We start from the raw sequence: 18571 nt of genomic DNA, 5'->3' as shown, positions 1-18571 counted from the left end.
AATTGATCCCTTTAAATTCACACCTGCTCATTATGGGGGGAGATTTGAATCTGTGTCTGGACCCAGGGATGGATCGGTCATCGGTTAGGCCTGGTTATCCCGTATCAAAATCTGCCTCTTGTCTAGAGACATTTCTTTCAAACTATGGTATCTCAGACATCTGGCGTTTTTTTCATCCACAGGACAGGAAATATTCTTTTTTCTCCCATGCTCATCAAACGTACAGTAGAATTGACTATTTTTTCTTCAGATATTCTTTCATGTGAATATCAACCTATAGTAGTTTCTGATCATGCCCCTCTTCTACTCAAATTGAATATCACTGACACCAGGACTCCCACTCAAATCTGGAGGTTTAACTCAATCTTATTATCGGATGAAGAATTTGTGCGTTTTCTTTCAGATCAAATTTCCTTATATTCAGATATTAATATGACACCAGATGTTTCTGTTTTGACTGTTTGGGAAGCCCTTAAGGCATACTTGAGAGGCCAGGTAATATCTTTTGTGGCTAAAAAGAAAAGAGAGTCTGAATTAAAACAAATGGAGCTGGAAAGACAAATAGCTGACTTGGATAACAGACATTCACAAAGTCCTTCTCCTGATCTATACAAACAACGACTTCAGCTTGGTGCAGAATATGATATACTAACATCTCAACCTATAGAATATTTGCTGTTAAAGAACAGAAGTAACTTTTATGAGCATGGCAACAAGGTAGGAGAGGTTCTGGCGAGACAGCTAAGAGGTGCCAGAGCGGAGCAGATGATCAATGGGGTGACATCTCAGGCTGGTGAAATCATCGCTGATCAGCAAGGAATAAATGATTCCTTCAGACACTACTACAATGAATTGTACAGTTCTGATAAATCCTGTAACCCTGATCTTCTTTCTAATTGTTTCAAAGATTTGCACATTCCATTATTATCTCAGGATCAGGTTTCTGCCCTGGATGCGCCTATTTCGCAGCAGGAGGTTGTGGCGGCAATTAAATCATTACAACCTCGGAAATCCCCAGGCCCAGATGGATTACCTAGTGAGTTTTATGCTGCTTTTTCTGGACAACTGGCACCTGTCTTGGCAGATGTATACACAGAGTCTCTTAATAGAGGATCTCTTCCTGATACTATGAACCAAGCCTGTATAACATTGCTCATGAAAAAAGTAAGAACCCTTTGGAATGTGCATCCTATAGGCCAATTTCACTTTTAAATTGTGATTATAAAATTCTGGCTAAAATACTGGCCCGTAGTGTAGAAGTTGTTTTACCTAGTGTGATATCGGCTGATCAGACTGGCTTAGTTAAAGACAGACGTTCTTTTTTTAGTATTCGTAGGCTGTTTAATGTTATATACACTCCCTGTCAGGCTGATTCTGAATGCCTTCTCTCCATGGATGCAGAGAAGGCATTCGATAGGGTCGAGTGGGACTACCTTTTTGAGACTAGATGCTTAAAGAGCCAATTCATTACACTGGTCCAATAAAAACTGAAATGAATGTGTTTTTATTTTTTGTACACATGTTTACAATCCAACATGACAGATGTCAGTGACAGGGAATATGTTGTTATGCTTCAAGTAAACCTGGTTCAAAATCTGTGCATACAGCCATCAACTGTACGAGCAGACCCCGTTTATGTTCAGGCTGCAGGAGGACTTCTCTGGCCTACAGAGCTCAGGGCTCAGGGCTGATGAATGAAAACACAACTCTCACTGTCACTGGAGCCGTGCTGATCTAAGAAATACACATCATATTCTGAGTGGAGATATCTTAAGACAAGCTGCTGTTGGTGCATCAAACATGGGGGATGTTGCTCAGTGGTAGAGCGCATGCTTTGCATGTATGAGGTCCTGGGTTCAATCCCCAGCATCTCCACAGGAATGTTATAGTTCTCTATCAGCTGGAAGATTTGTTCGTTTACACTTCAGCACTTTTTTAAACCTCACTCTGAGTAGACTGCATCCTTTCTTCCCTCCCTCCCTCCCTATCCCTAGCCCAGTAAAACCAGCGCTTAACTGCTGCTGTGATGTCTGCATCCGTGGCAGCAGCGCAGGTGGGGTTTCTTCTCACAGCATCTGAAAGTGACAACACACAGACAAAGACAAAACAAACTGAATGACTCAATTTGTTATATAAGTAGCTACAACACCATCCTGAATTAGCGGCACACTTGTTTAAAAAAGATGAAAAGTGGAAGTAAACATAAGGGTGTAAGGGTGTACTAAATGCCTGAAACACTGGTGATCTTGAGGTGCACTACTGATAAAGTGTCCTAGAAATGTTCACAGACCAACTAGGACAATGGACCTAGGGTTCAGTAATAATACAGTAATGAACCTACAGTGTTAAATATTCTCCCAGATACTAGCAAAATATCTTCTGAGTTTATCTTAGTCCCACAATTTAAATATAATTATATCATTCAAGGTAAGCAAATTAATTTGGGGAGAAAAATGCACTGTAAGGGAAAAAATATTTTAACAAAACATGCCACAACTATTGGGACCCCTAAAAATATTAGGAATAAAACGTAATCAAATCTTTTTTAATTCACATTCTTTATGCAACAGTGACTATAATCTTTGAAGATGTATTTTACAACTCCATGCTTCTTTGAGCTATAAATGTCACGACCTGGTGTTTATTTATGGTTTTGGTTTTCCTTGTTTTGGGTTTTTAGCTTGATCTGCGTTTAGTTATTGTTATTTTCCTGTAGTCCTGGTGTTTTGTTTCCCTGGGTTTGTGTCAGTGTCTAGTCTTGTCTTGTGTTTCCTGTTTTACTTTGGTAGTCCTGTCCTCCCTGTGTATTGTCTTGAGTTTTGCTTCCTGTGTTTTCCCTCCTCGTTGATTACCTGCCCTGCCCTCATGTGTGTCACCTGTGTCTCGTTGTCTTCCCTGGTCCCTGTGTATTTAGTCTTTGTCTTCCCTGCACTCTCTGCCAGTTTGTCTTGTCGTCACCCAAGGGGATTGTGTTTTAGTCTTGTCTTCGTCTCTGCCTTGCCATGCTACAGCCACGTGACCAGGTTATGCCATGCCTTTTGTTTGCCATGTTTTGATTTAGGTTTGTTTTTGCCCTGTAGTGGCTTTTCCACGTCAAGTGTGATTTTTAGTTACTTTTTGCCTTTTGCCCTCCTGGCGTTAAATAAAAGACTGCTTTTAATTTTGAAACTGCTCTGCTCTCTGCAACTGTGTCCTCTCCTCACAAAACCCTGACAATAAACAGTATGTGACAGTAACAGTATGTCATTTTTCAGCGTTTGAAAGACGAGACAAGTGTATTCTGGAAAATGACTTGACCACAACAACTAGGACTAGGAATACCTAGAATCAGATTTCAGTCAGAAAGAGAATTTGGTATAGGGGGGCTTCAAAAAAGAAAGAGCATCAGGAAGAGCAGAGTGCAGGGCACCAGTGACACTATTACAGTGATGAATTCACCAATGATAACAGCTTTCAGCTGAAGTTTCTCAAATGCAGTCTTGCCATTAACCCCCCTCCAGCTGACCATTTTGGCAAGGTCATTTTTCATGGCCCTCTTTAAAATTTGAAAAACTGTGTCTTTGAGGCTGGCACCCCCAACCAATCCAAGGGTATAGCCTAAGGAGAGCAATGGAAAATTACTAGAATTATTTTGAAATCACACATTATTGCATTACTTCACCTTAAAGAGCTTAAACGTAACTCACCAATTCGGTCTGTATTTGTGGACAGGTGTCCATTTCCCTCTCCAGGGCCATTAAGGCCTCCACATTCTGCAGAGGGAAATGGGCACTATGTTTTTCTGCTGCTCCATTATGATCTCCTGCTTCACTAGTATGTCATGCAGAACAGCTGAAACATATCAGACAGAAACAAACAAAACACATAAGCCACGAGTCATAGGTTTGTTCATGTATGTATGTGTATTTATTTATATATTTATTGACTGATTCATTGAGTGAAACCTCCTATGTATTTCAATAATTCTTACATCCACACATTCCACTACACACGGTGGAAGTTTTGAGGCGCTCCGCACATGAGATGGATGGTGCATCTACCTCTGTGACAGACTGGCCCTGCTGCTGTAGTGGCCCTGACAGCTCTCTCACATTTCCCTGGCCTATCTGCCTCAATCGCCCTGCCATCAGCTCCCTGTCAATGTGTGCTTCTGGGAAATGTGGTGTATTGAAGATCCCAGGGAACTGCCATGCTAAGAGTCAAATATACAAGTCATGATATAAATCCTTTTATCTGATTGGTTTTAAACTCTGACAACTGATATTCCTTTTCATATAAAATCATGTTTTGGCTGCTTACAAGTGACCATAAACACTAAGTTGCTTTATTATGTTATTTTAAATCACATTACAATTTAACTAAAACTGGAATAATAAAAATATTTAGCGTAAGTATCAATTATTTGTTACAAAGTAATAAATATGGATAAAAGTTTAAGAATGACATGAGTCTAAGAATTGTGGAATTTAAACTTTACCTGGTATTCAGGGATGTCAGTGGAGGATCCACCATTTGGTAGGATCGTACACCCTCCACTCACCCGGTACCGCTGAAGGGGCTTCTGAATAGTGGGAGGTTTGGGAAGAGGTCTCCTTTTAGGAGTAACCATTTCCTCTTCACTATCTTCTTCAATTATTTGTCTGCTTGGTCTTTGGATATAAAAAATGAAACAAAGACAAAGTTTACATAATCATGTTTAATGAAAAGCAGCTGTGACATTGATTTAGCAGAGTAATTGATTGTATGTGTCCCTCAGGTTTGGAAGGCTTCAATTCATACATTTTGAGGAATCCAAAAAATGTAGATGTATTTAAAGAAATGAATAAGTTATTAATTTAACCAAAGGAAACTGTTGCTCATAAAATATGCACAACAAATTTTAACAAAACAAATTCTCAAAATTCCTACCGGATCTTTCTTTTCACTGGCCTGCCAGAGACGTCTTCTGCCTCTGACTGCAGATCAGATTCATGGTAATCATCTGTTTAGAATGGAGTTCAACTTCAGTATTATGTTGCTGATTTATAACCGTTGGTTTATTATTACGAGTTATACATACTTGCTGTGTAAAACACTCCGGCATTATATGTATCCCAGGTGTTATGGGGCTCCTCCATGTTTTTGACAGCTTTGTTGATACCGTCTGCCCTGTATGGAGGCCTCCAACAGACCCCATCTTTAATCCATGAACTGGGCACCACCTCTACCTCTGCCGTGTTGTCAAAACGACAATGTGGTACATTTTCTGCAATGACAAAACAATGCCCCATATACTTTGTTTAATCTTAATAGCAAAAAATGGTCTTTACACTGAAAGAAATGACTTGTAAGATTTACTAAAAAAAATCTGCACATCAAGTACATTTTAATGCTGCAATAATAAGTAAGACTTACTTTGTAGATTTAAGGACAGTTTACTCAATACTGGTAAGTTTAGAACCTACTTTTGTGAAGATATTAAGTAAATGTTACTTAATTGCATTTAAGTTGATATGTTATTTTTATTCAAAAAATTGAGTATTATTTATTTGATTAATCTAATCAAAACCGTAAGTAAATTTTACCTTTTAGTTAAAGAACTAAGTAGAATTTATTTATTTCTCTCTTATTTTATTAATTACAAATTCTACTCACTGTAATTAAAAAATGATGCAGGAATTTGATAAATGTAAATGACAAATCACAACACACAAACACGGCCAAACTTTTGTGTTGAACAATTAGATCTAAGCATCCATAATTGAAACAGTGGCCACAGTGGCATGACTTATATCAATTTATAAAACATTTACCCACTGATTTAGACTGGTCATAGAAAAAGGACAATGGGACTGAAGGCTGCTGATGTTTCAGTTTCCTTGTAATAACATAAAGTTACCAAAAATAAGAAGATATCACTAGTTTTGACCTCAGCATAAAATATGAAATGGTGTGTATGACACAAGACATATCTGATTGACAACAGTAACAATACATAAGTCTATTAGTACCTTACTTAAAGACAGTTCTGCAAGACTTCAAATGTGTAGGGGAGTGGTTGAGACAATCTTAAGTGCTTAAATAAGTCCCAATGAGGAGCACACATGCACGCCACTACACCCCTGCCTTCAAGAAGGATGGAGGCCTCCACTGGATCCTCTCCTTCCGCTTCATGGTACATGAAGATCCTCAGGATGTGTTCCATGTCTTCCACCCAGCAGCCCACCTGCATACAATGTACAACACAAATTAAAATGCATACATTTAAAAATAGAACTTATTGTTCTTCAGACAGGAACCATCCATGCATCATTGAATAAAGATTAGATCACATTAAACAAAGTCAAAATTATTTTCCAATGAGCTGGCCCTACAAAAATAGAACATCTTGATACACAACACCATTGGAGGGTGTGTGGATCAAGGATGCAGATCTCTTGCACATTACAAAAGATACGTGTGGAAAAATGTTAATACAGCTATTACAAAGAGTTGGGGAAAAATTGCAAACAAACTGGACAGTGATGAGATTAGAAGATTTCTATTAAACTAAGGTTGTACTTGCACCCAAAATAAAACAGCTTTTGAAAATCATGTCTGACAGTTTGGGAACATTAAACACTTTACTTACCAGGCAATCTTTAAAAAGTTCCTCTTCTTTTACACCAAGGTACAGTCTGAGGCCCCAGAGAGCAGACTCATGTCTCATCTCAATCCTCTGGGGCTGTGAACAGATGTTTGTGTCAATACTAAACCATTATTTATATGCCACGAACTGTGAAGAGAAGAGCATACATTTGCAAAGATCAGTAAGACCACTGCAGACACCAGAAACCAGTCAGCCTGTCCTCCCAAGACCTCAGCTGTCCACTGCCTGGGCTTGTGTTAGAAAAGACATCACCCTGTAAATGAACACCACATGTGTGTTTTAACAATATTACAAACACTTTATGTTGCATTAAGCCGATTTCCACCTACCTGAATGACAATGTTTTTACAAGAGGGTGCTATTCAGCTCTCTGTTGACACAAACACAGATTACAGATTAAATTAGTGCTGTCAATAGATTAAAAAAAATCTCAAATTAATTACAAGTTTAAAAATGAATTAATCATTTTTTAATACTATTTATAAGACCAAATTCTTTTATTTCTAACAGTGCAAAAGGCTTAACACTGAAAACAATATGACTACAGCTATTGTTGCAAACGTGCCTTAACGTACATGTAGAACAACTAAACAGTAACAGACCCAGGGCTGCGTAATACCTCTTGCTTGCAAAGTGTGCGTCTGTACAGCTGCTCCAGTGAGGCTTGGTGAGGCTGCAGGCTAGCAGCTAGCTTGTGCTAACATTCAAGTGATACTTAATCACGTCAACAGAGCTGGTGCGCACGGGGTGGGGGGGGCACGTTATTGTCAGAGGCAATAACGTAACGTAGTAGTTTTTTAACACGTTCGCTCCTTCGTTTTAATCTGCAGTACTAATCTTTGTACTTCTCACTGACATGTTTTACTGTGCAGTCTCAGTGTGGACGGGGCTAGTCATACCTTGGGAGCCTCAGAGTGACCGCACATAATGTTCACAACACGGCCTGCCATAGTACCACACTCGCTGTCGCAGCGGTGCGACATGGCTCAGTTGCCACACTATGTAATGATACTTGATTATGTGCAAACTAGCTTTAACATATTGCTCACTGCGCAATATTAAATTTAAATATTATACTAGGCTGCATATGTTTTAAACTCATGAGAGCTGTCGCTGCCAAAATGCCTCTGGTTGATCTGACCAGATTATTTTGCACAATAAGCACAGTCCATGTCAGGGCTCAGCGTGAAAGAGGACACAGATGCAGTATGCGGTGCAGTACTCAAGCAGTGTCTTTATTAAAAAGGCAGGGAGGGCGACAAGTCCAAAGTCAAAAGCTCAAAATCACACACCAGGTGGAAAAATGCAAACGGCAAAAGAGGTAACACAAGCACAATAAAGCTGCAAGCAGCGATGATCGGGCCCTCGCACTCCGCGCGACCGCCCCCTTCCCATTACGCCGTCCCTTCTCTCACCCGCTCCCCCCATGAGCTGCTGCGATTTTGCCAGCGGTGGGAAAAAGCCGGCAGACAGAAGCAGAGATGTGTCAGTGCAACAAATCTGTCAATATATGTAAAAATTGTTAGTATGCAGTAACCTCCTGTTTACAGTAGGTGGCGCTGTCCACAGATGTCCACACGTGGTCGGGGTCGGGTCTGTATTACATGTAAAAAATTTGAGGATTTTAGGAGCATCTGTGGTGGAGTTATATCAGCTGCAGTACTGTATGTGTCCACTAGGTGGAGCAAGACACCATGAGAATAGTGGAGACCTGTCTGTGCATCAAACCTCCAAAAAGATTTGATTCATACATGAAAATTGTCAAGAAGCAGTTATTTTCGGTTTCCTGTAGGTGGCGCTGTGCAGGTGACTCATGAACATGCAGACGTGTCGGGGGACGGACCGTTATGACATGAAAAAAATTTGAGGACGTTAGGACGATGCGCGGCGCGAAGTTTTAAGCATCCGTTACAATGTCGTTCAACTGAGCATGCTCGGATTCAAACTGCTACTTACTCTTCTGGATTAAAGATTACTCAATATTTATAGTATATGTGCAGTGAATACAAATTAGTTAAATTCTATGCACAAATACACAATAAAACGTACTCTTTTCATACAGTTCGATTGTTACATGATAAAAATGAGTAAATATTTATGTTTTTACTTAAGAAATTCTAGTATTCTCTTGATTTTAATATTATTAAGTAGAAAATGTTACAGGTAATTTAGTACATTTTAGAGTTCGTTTTTTCAGTGTATAAAAGGTCAATCGCAAGTCAATCAGGACTCACTGCACTACATGAAGTGTACTAGTAAAGTATTAGAAGCATCAGACTTTTAATCTGAGGGTCCAGGTTCAAGTCCCAGTTTGTTGCCAACAGCCAATTATAAGTAGACACAACACAGGTTTACCAGGTCAGGTCACTAACGTGAGTGTTTGCTGTGTTGAGTTGGCTTTCCCTCACAACATTTTAATCCTAAGTGGGACTGACATTCCAACAAGTAGCTTCTTCAGTTCTGTGATGACAATGTTGTTCCTCAGCCAACCAAAAATATTCCAAAATATCTCCTTTCCAGGGATAGCACACCAAAACTATGAACTGAGCAGCACTGGAGATGCTCTGCTCTGTCGATTCATCCAACTGAAAGGAACATTTCTTACATAATTGCAGTCTATCCAGCAGCTGTGACTGAATGTCAGCTGAGAGATCTTCTCTTCTCCCCCTCACCATGTCATTTGAAAACATTACAACTACCAGTGTATTAGCTCCCTAAAGGATAGTGCACAGGAAGTTAAACAGCACATTGATTCTGGTGGGACTTGAACCCACAACCTTTGAATCACTTCTCCTGTGTTTAACTAGAAGTCCAATGCACTATCCATTGTGCCAGAGCCACAAAGCTCTCAATTTTTTTGTCCTAGAATGAAGGGCAGAAATCCGGAATAAGCAGCAGCATTCCAAGATAGTCATCAGTATTCCGGAATTATACGCAGAATTCAGGAGTAACAGTCAGTATTCTGGCACGTCAGCAGTCCTGAATGGAAGGCAACATCAGCAGTGGCTTAGTGGTAGAGCAGGGTTGTCCAAAAACTGGAAGGTTGGTGGTTCAATCCCAACTTCTCTCTAGTCATTGTTGTGTGACCTTTACCCACATTGTCTCCAGTAGATTCACTAGTGTGGTGCTCCTTGCTGGTCATTGTATGACACTGCTTGGCAGCAGCCTTAAGCAATTTCCCTTCTGGGATTATTAAAGTATTAAAAATTCAGTATAACAGAGGTTGCAGCATCACTGAGTTTCCCCTCAGGGAAGCTGCTTTTTACTGCTCTTTTTTACTGCCACCCTGGATATATGCAGTCCAGTGCAGTGAGGCATGCTCTGTTCTGTACAATGGAGAAGCCAAACAACTACTCCAAAAACTGGCCTTAAGTGTTTGTCAAAGTTTGTCTTCAAACAAGATGCTTATTCAGTTTATTCAGGAAACCAATTTATTGAACTGGTTGCATAAAAAAATGTTTTTTCGACATACACACAAATCAACATGACAGATCTCAGTGTCAGCTGTCAGTTCACATTCAATAGTACACAGAAATAAAACCTACCAAGGAACATTTTCAAACAAATAGTTCAGTTGGTCACACCTGTTTGGCAAACATTTGACTTATTTGTGTGGGTTCTCTTGTGGCCAATTAAAACACTATTTTGTCTAAAACATTTCCACCATAATTTGCAAGATAATGGCTTCTCATCTGTGAGTTCTCATATGGACAGTTAAGTAACGTTTTTGACTGAAACATTTGTCACATGTTTTGCAAGAAAATGGCTTTTCACCTGTGTGGGTTCTCATGTGGGCAGTTAAAGTGCTATATTGACGAAAACACCTGCCACATGTTTTGCAAGAATGTGGTTTCTCACCTGTGTGGGTTCTCATGTGAATAGTTAAATGGCTATATCGACTAAAACACCTGCCACATGTTTTGCAAGAATGTGGTTTCTCACCTGTGTGGGTTCTCATGTGAGTAGTTAAAGTGCTATATTGACTAAAACACCTGTCACATGTTTTGCAAGAATGTGGTTTCTCACCTGTGTGGGTTCTCATGTGAGTAGTTAAATTGCTATATTGACTAAAACACCTGCCACATGTTTTGCAAGAATATGGTTTCTCCCCTGTGTGGGTTCTCATGTGAATAGTTAAATCATTATTTCGACAAAAGCATTTGCCACATGTGCTGCAAGAAAATGGCTTCTCACCTTTTCTACCAAGTTTACATTTTACAGATTTTTTTCCTGGAGGAGAGTTGTGAGAGACAATCCTGTCACAGCTTGGTTCTAGTTCCTTTCATTAGCAACAGTCAATATAGAGGGCTCAGTCTCCTCTCTCAGTTCATGCTGCTCTTCCTCATGACTGCTGCAGAGAACATGCGGTTCCTTTCTAACCTGTGGGAGCTCTGGTTCCTCCCAATCCAGGCTGTGGTTTCTGTTCTGGTTACAGAGCTGCTGGTCAGCTAGAATCAGCCCTTTCTCCTTAAAATTGTGTTGAGTGAGATCTAAAGGGTTAGAAGAAACAAGAAAACATGTTTCACAGTTTTGATCATTGAGCTTAATATAAACGTTGCACAGAACTGAGTAGGATCCTGCATGAGTCACTGGAATCACTGCTTGTTTGCAGTTTCACATACCTGTTCTGTGTAACTTTATCTTAGGTGTCAGCAGTGGGTCCTGATGGTTGATCTCTTCTTTGTATTGGATGACAATCGGTTCAAAATGGTCCAGACTGGATTTTTTTTCCTGGTTACAGATCTGCTGGTCAGACAGGATCTATTCCTCCTTACAGTCATGTTGTTGAGGGAGAACTGGAGGAACATGGACACAAAGCAGTGCTCTCAAGTTTTCAAGTTCAAGCTTAGAGTGAGTTTCCCAGTACCCCTTTGATATACTGCTGTATCATCAACATTGTTATTTAATACTTTTATTTTATTTTATTTTTTTTTTAGATACTGTATTAATCCCAGAGGGAAATTCGTTACGGCTGCTGCACAAGCAGTGTCATACAATGACAGGAGATGGTGGCTCGGCCATACGCCGCACCTCCGCCTGGTGCTTGTCCATCAGGTCACGAAGTTGCGCTCGCATCACGTGTTTCTCTGCCTCCATTTTGGATTCAAGACTCTCTCGTTCGACTTGCAGCCGCCGCAGTCGCTCCGTCAGCTCCTGTGTAATATGTATAATATGTATTATACATATACATATTTATAATCAAACTACTCTATTTATTTACAAAATCATACATTTTGATGTTTTTTCTATTGATTTTATACTGTGCACAATGGTAGAAGTTGATGAAGCACAAGGTAAAATAAATACTAAAAAGCTCCAGTAGATGCGATAGACTGTAGACTCTCTGCATCAAGTCAGTCAGAGGTGAGTCCTGTCCAGTTTAATAACAGCATCATGTTTTGTGTGGAGGAACAGTGATTTTCTTTTTAAGGAGGACATCAGGTGTAACCGTCTGACCAGACAAGCTACTGCTGTTATGTTGACTGCAAGAGAAAGCACCATCTTTCACAGGTCTGTCTACATACAACATTATTACATCTGTTTTGATTTGTGGCTCTGTTGATTATCTGCATGTCAAGGACAAGCCTGACTCTCACTGAATGGTGCACATCTGGGCTGATGCCTGCAATTGAAAACATTGTGTTTCAAATATTGTGTATATATATTGAAAATAAAAAATACATTTACAGTGACCCTATTAGTCAATGAGCTGCAGCATATTTCTCTATGAGATGTGATGTTTAATAATTCCTTGTATTTGCTCTCTGCTATCTAATTAGGATTTGAATGTACTTTGAATGCCTTAATAATGAGTTAAATAGCATCATTGTGTTGATGTTAATATAATACACTTTGTAATAGAGATTGCATGCTAATAAATTAAAAACATGGACTGCTTGTATTTAATTTGCTCTTATTTCTTGTCTGTTCTGCAGAGGTGTGAATGATGTCTTGGCAGCAATGCAGCAATATCAAGCTCTGTTGGTGACTAGTCTGAGGAGTCAGCTACAAACTGTATTTCAACATCAGGGAAGTGAACTTGAAAAGGAAGCGTTGGCAGTATTGGACCAGATTGAGGATCCATTCACATCTGTTTGGACAGCATACAGGCAGGACAATGTGATTAAGAACAATGTCAAGTGTGTGGAGTCAGAGGATCTTTCTGTTGGCTATACCGCCTGCTGCAGAAAAAAGGGACAAAAAGGGTTCTTGCCACAGCTCCTGAATGTTTTCATTACATACCTCTGATTACAAGTTCAGAACAGTTATTGTCCCATCCAAATATAAATAAATAATGTGTTGTACACTGTGGTGTGTGAATATTGCTCCTATCAGAAGTGGTTATTATACAGTCTGACAGCAGCTGAGGTTGTGTGTAATGACGCAGCTCACCAGCAGAGGGCGTGTGAAGGAGCAACAAGCAGGAAACTACAGAGGAGAAGAGACACAACAAAGATCAGAACAGACACACTCAGCTCTTCTCTCTGAGACCATGATGATACCGTCACATATCATCACTGCACATGTTTTTGGCTGCACGTCTGGAAATGAGAGGAGACAGAACATTATCATACATGTTGCATGAGTAAAGTCACATGACATGCACCACTGTAAATAAAGGAAACCACATATTTTTAAGACTCTTAGAGCACAGAGCCCAAGAAATAATATAATCTAAAGCTCACAAGACACAAGACGAACAGAACAGAACAGAACAAATACTTTATTTATCCCAAACTGGGAAATGTTTTCTATTGCAGCAGCAATGTACAGGGTCAGTATCATCCTATCTGCTGGTAAAAGTCTTTCTCCCCGTCGGGGAATCGAACCCCGGTCTTCCACGTGACAGGCAGAGATACTATCCACTATACTAACGAGGAATGTTGACAACCACCATCTGTCATAGCAGCAGCCACCTGGTGCGGTCATGTGTCAGCTGGGGTGTGACGGAGTGGCTACGTCAGTAACTGTGGGCAGACTGCAGGTGTGTGTGCACCCATACACACACAGGTCCCAGCTGAGAGCAGCCGGACCTTCCTGTCCTCCTGTCCATCGCTGTCCAAGGTGAACCGACACCACCAGACCACAGGGCCATTATTTATTTAGCAGGAAAGAAGAAGATGCTCTGCAGCATTCAGGTGTTATCAAGACAGCCCCTATAAAGGAGAGGTTCTGCTTCTCAGGAGGGTCACACCCTAATACAAGACCACTTCCTGTTATGCAACAAATAGACTTTATGATTCAATGTTGAGCTAATGCCACAGCCACAAAAAGACATTTCTCCCAGCTGCTAGACAGCAAGCCTTACCTAGACATGGAGGACAGTCTCCTCATGGAGGACAGTCTCCTCATGGAGGACAGTCTCCATGGAGGACAGTGATATGCAAAGTGTTCAGTCTTTGTTGACACAATTAGAAGAAATTATTGTTCATATCTTTACCAATGTCAAACTAAGAAGAACATGTGCTTTGTGTTGTTCTTCCACCGACTGACACATGAAAAATAAGAGGTCACACATGGCTCGTTGGTCTAGGGGTATGATTCTCGCTTAGGGTGCGAGAGGTCCCGCATTCAAATCCCGGACGAGCCCTGATGTTTAACTTTGTTCCATTGGAGACCAACTCCTTGTTGTTGACTCTTTTCAGTTCCTCTCTAACTACCACACAGCTTTACAAAGCTAACAAAGTTCTATTCAGACTCATCCCAATCCAGAGCAGTTGTTCCACAGTAACACCTGCAGGAGGACGTCATCACCCAGTATGTGACCTGCACTGTGAGCTGTAAGGTCTTATACAGACAGGTGTGTGTCTGTCCTCATCAGGTCCAATCAGTATCATCAAAGACAGCTGGACTCAGATGAAGGTGTAGAACCATCTGAAGGACGATCAGAAGAAATGGACGCACCTGAGTTCAATATATGAGAGTCACAGCAAAGGCTCTGATACTTAGGACCATGTCATATTTCACTTTGTCTTTTTAATACATCTGCAAACATGTCAACAGCTCTGTGTGTTTCTGTCAGTATGGGGAGCTGTGTGGACATTAATGAGGAAAAATGAACTTCAATGATTTTAGCAAATGGCTGCAATATAACAAAGTGAAACATTTAAGGGGGTCTGAATACTTCCTGCACCCACTGTACACATTAAAAGACAGTGATGATCTGTTCTTATTGTCTAAACAGGAACAGTTGAAGCACAGCTTGCAGCCCCTGTATCTCAGGCTTCTCAGCTTCTCTTCAGATGTTTGGACGTTTCTGCTGGAACCTCTCATTTAATGACTCACATTTATTTATATGCAATTAATGAAGTTATAATCCAGTAGAGTGTATTTTGTCTGATTGCTATATTTATGTAATTCTTTAGTTTTCATTAACACTTTGGTGCATTTACTGGCACAGTAACTCACATTTTTTTCTCTGGCATTTATAATCTCTTTATATGTTTTGTTCTTTTCTAGTTCAATCTTAGTAAGTCTTACAATAATGTTTTTTTTCTGTGTCAACAGGACATTGTCAGACGTGAGATTATTTCCAGGTTGCTAACAAAATTAGAGTCAGCTCTTTCAAGAGCACCTCTTGACTTGAAAGAGCAAGAGCTGTACCTCTGGGAAGCACTTTCAAGACATGTAAATATCTCCGCTGAACTTGTATAGGCCGTAAACGAATTTCTCAGGCTAGTGACAGAGTACGCTGAATGTACAGAACTCACTAGGAACACCATTGAAATTGTAGGTGGAGAGATGGGGCGCCCTGCGTACGTTCTAGAGAGAGAAAGGATTACTGAGCTCCTGGACATGAATCTTACTGTGGACTGCATTGCAAAATTGCTTGGTGTTTCAGCCAGAGAGTGGCAGCATCAATGCACTGAGTGGATTCCATTGGGGTGCTCTCTAGACTAACTGGACTGGGCTGTGCGCATAGCATACTCTTTAAGGGATCCCTTTCTCTCTGGCATGTGGACACTGTAGGGTGAAAGAATTTATTCTGCACGGTGTTGACATGCAGTGTGTTCAGATATACAAGTATTCATGTTTATATGTGTTTATTGCTTAATAATGTGATTATGTGTTAGAATATTTTATAGAAAATCAAAGTAATTCGAGGATACTGAATGTATTAAGAAGTAATTTCATAGTGTGTCATATAACTTTGTTTTCTGCAGTTCAGGCTGTGGCAGATGAGATCAGTTGTTTTTCTGCTCTCTGGAGCTTCGGTTGGTACGAGATGGTCATAAATTCAGACTAAGGACAGCAGCACCTCTGACCTGATAAAAGCCAGATTTTAAAGGAATGTGTTTTTCTCCTGAGTGCCCAGTTTATGGTCATCCCTAGATCGGACTCACAACCTATGAGATTTAAGGAATTGGAGTTTTACCTTATTAGGGAATAAACACTAATAGTCTATTCGCTGTATGAACCAGGTTCTGCAGGGGGATAGTAGATGCCCCTGTGGGCCGGCAGGCAGGAACGCCCATGTGGTATATCAATGTGTGAATTCCATGTCCAGTTGTTGTTGATGAGTTGTTCTTTGTTGTTCGTGGTTGTTCTTGCCTTGTTCTTTGTATCTCAACAACCCAGAGCTCTGCGACTCAGAATTTGCCTCATTGTTTAAAAAATCATAATTTTGAGACCAGAATTTATCCGCTCCTTCCTTACAAACTAATTCAGGGGGTGGTCAGAAGAACAAGGGGATTTTCACCCCGACAGCAGCCATGGAAACATTTAGTGCTATTGTTTGTGAGTTTTACCCAGACCCACCCACTGAGGTCCTCCACCACATATAAACCATGTTTCCCACCAAACAGAACTGATGAAGCTGCTTGGATGAGCAGCGAAACGTCTTCAAGAAAACTCTACAAGTCCAGACGCCTTGCTTCAATCTTCTCTACGTATTAACATATCATATTTTCACAGCAGTTTTAAGGTGTGTACATACTCCTAAAGGTTAAATTAAGAATTTTTGTTGGTGCAGTAGTCAGCGCGCATATGTTTTATATATTATATTTATAATATAAATTATATAAATAACAATAATATTTATATATTTTACGTATCCTGTGGATATATTTTATTTCTAACATGGCACCACCATGCGACAGTCGTCTTGTTTATTCAAGAGAAGAACTTTTTGCACTGCAGACTAACGTCGGAATGCAGCACAACGTCCCGGCAGAGCTGAGGAGGAAGTACAGGGGCTGCAAGGCAGGAGGAGTAAAGGCTGCACGTAGACGTTTTAAGCCAGTGATCCCCTCGGTAATAATGGGGAACGTGAACTCACTACCGAATAAGATGGACGAGCTGACTTTAACCATGCTTCCCTGGACTCCACCTTGACCTCCTTCTACCAGGCTGTAGACTGTCCCACAAGGCAGAACAGAACAATAGACCTGCTGTACACCAACGTGAAGGACGCCTACAGAGCCACCCCCCTCCCCCCCACTTGGAAAGTCTGACCATAACCTGGTCCACCTGCAGCCACAGTACACCCCCCTGGTCAAAAGGATGTCCAAAACCACTCGTTTAAACAGGAAGTGGTCCCCTGTGCAGCCCTCTCCCCACCTATCACCCCTCCCCCCATCTCAACACCCTTCGCTGCTACTGGACAAACTGAGGGAGATGTCTGTGGACCACTACTTGGTGTCCTGGATTGCTGACTACCTCACGGAGAGACCGCAGTACGTCAGACTAAAGGACACCACATCAGACACTGTCATCACCAGCACCGGAGCTCCCCAGGGGACGGTGCTGGCCCCCCTCCTCTTCACCCTTTACACCTCAGACTTCTGCTACAACTCAGAACTGTGTCACATCCAGAAGTTTGCAGATAACACAGCCATCGTGGGGTGTATCAGGGATGATGGAGAGGATGAGTACAGAAGTGTAGTCAGCGACTTTGTCACCTGGTCAAGTGAACCATCTCCAGCTTAACACCTCAAAGACTAAGGAGCTGGTCATCGACTTCAGGAAGTCCAGCCCACAGCCACACCCAGTGACCGTCAGGGACGACGAGGTGGAGATTGTAGGCAACTACAAGTACCTCGGGTTGTGGCTGGACAACAAGCTGGACTGGACATGCTGTACAGATCACCTGTACAAGAAGGGCCAGAGCCGACTGTACTTCCTGCGAAGACTGGGAGCCTTCAACATCTGCAGGAAACTCCTGTGGATGTTCTACCAGTCTGTGGTGGCCAGTACACTTTTTTATGCTGTTGTCTGTTGGGGGGGGGGGGGGGTAACATAAACAAAAGGTGTTAATTTTGTTCACGAATCATTTTCGTCATAGTTTTCGTTAACGACCTTTTTTTGCTGATAAAAATGAGACGATAACTAAATAAAAACTAACGCACGGTGCCAAAAACGAAGACGAAATGTATTGACACTTTCGTCAACGAATAAAAACGAGACGAAATTATTGATTGAGACGAGATTCAATCAGAGCAAAGTTTGTTTGTGGGAGGGAGGGACGAATCAGGAGACGGCGGCAGAGAGCCAATCAGAAGTGATCTCTCTGCGTAAGGACGTTACCCCACGATGCTGGAAGAAGGCGTACTCATGCATGGTAACACAACACAGGAGAAGAACAGACACACGGACATGTTTGATGTCAAGACAAACAAGATGGTCCAAACCGTGTGGAGCGACTATCAGCGGTAAAAACACAACAAACCTGAAGCGACATTTGCAGACGAGTCATCGTAACTACCGTTCATACACGTGACAAAATCTATAAATGAAGACACCGCTGCTGATGGTTTACAGCATGTGCACTGTTTCTAAGTTGTCACTGAAGTGTTTTGCTGTAGTTATGGAGTATTCATGAAGAAGGTCATGACTGAACAGTGTATTCAGGGAGAGCAGCTCACTGTTCACTGGGTCTTTTGTGACAAGGACATAGCAATTAAATAAAGAGGTGTTTGTTTCAAATAACGTTAAAGCTGTGCC

The 18571-nt window shown here is 41.1% G+C and overlaps 1 non-coding gene across 1 annotated transcript; it reads left to right on the top strand.

Moving 5' to 3' along the window:
• The first annotated feature begins 1803 nt into the window (after positions 1-1803).
• On the top strand, positions 1804-1875 carry trnaa-ugc (transfer RNA alanine (anticodon UGC)). Its single transcript has one exon. It is a non-coding gene; the product is annotated as a tRNA-Ala (tRNA).
• The last annotated feature ends 16696 nt before the right edge of the window (positions 1876-18571 follow it).

This window comes from Parambassis ranga, unplaced genomic scaffold (assembly GCF_900634625.1).
Source record: "Parambassis ranga unplaced genomic scaffold, fParRan2.1 scaffold_24_arrow_ctg1, whole genome shotgun sequence".
Taxonomy (NCBI): Eukaryota; Metazoa; Chordata; class Actinopteri; family Ambassidae; genus Parambassis; species Parambassis ranga.
This window is presented reverse-complemented; position numbering and strand designations above follow the sequence as displayed.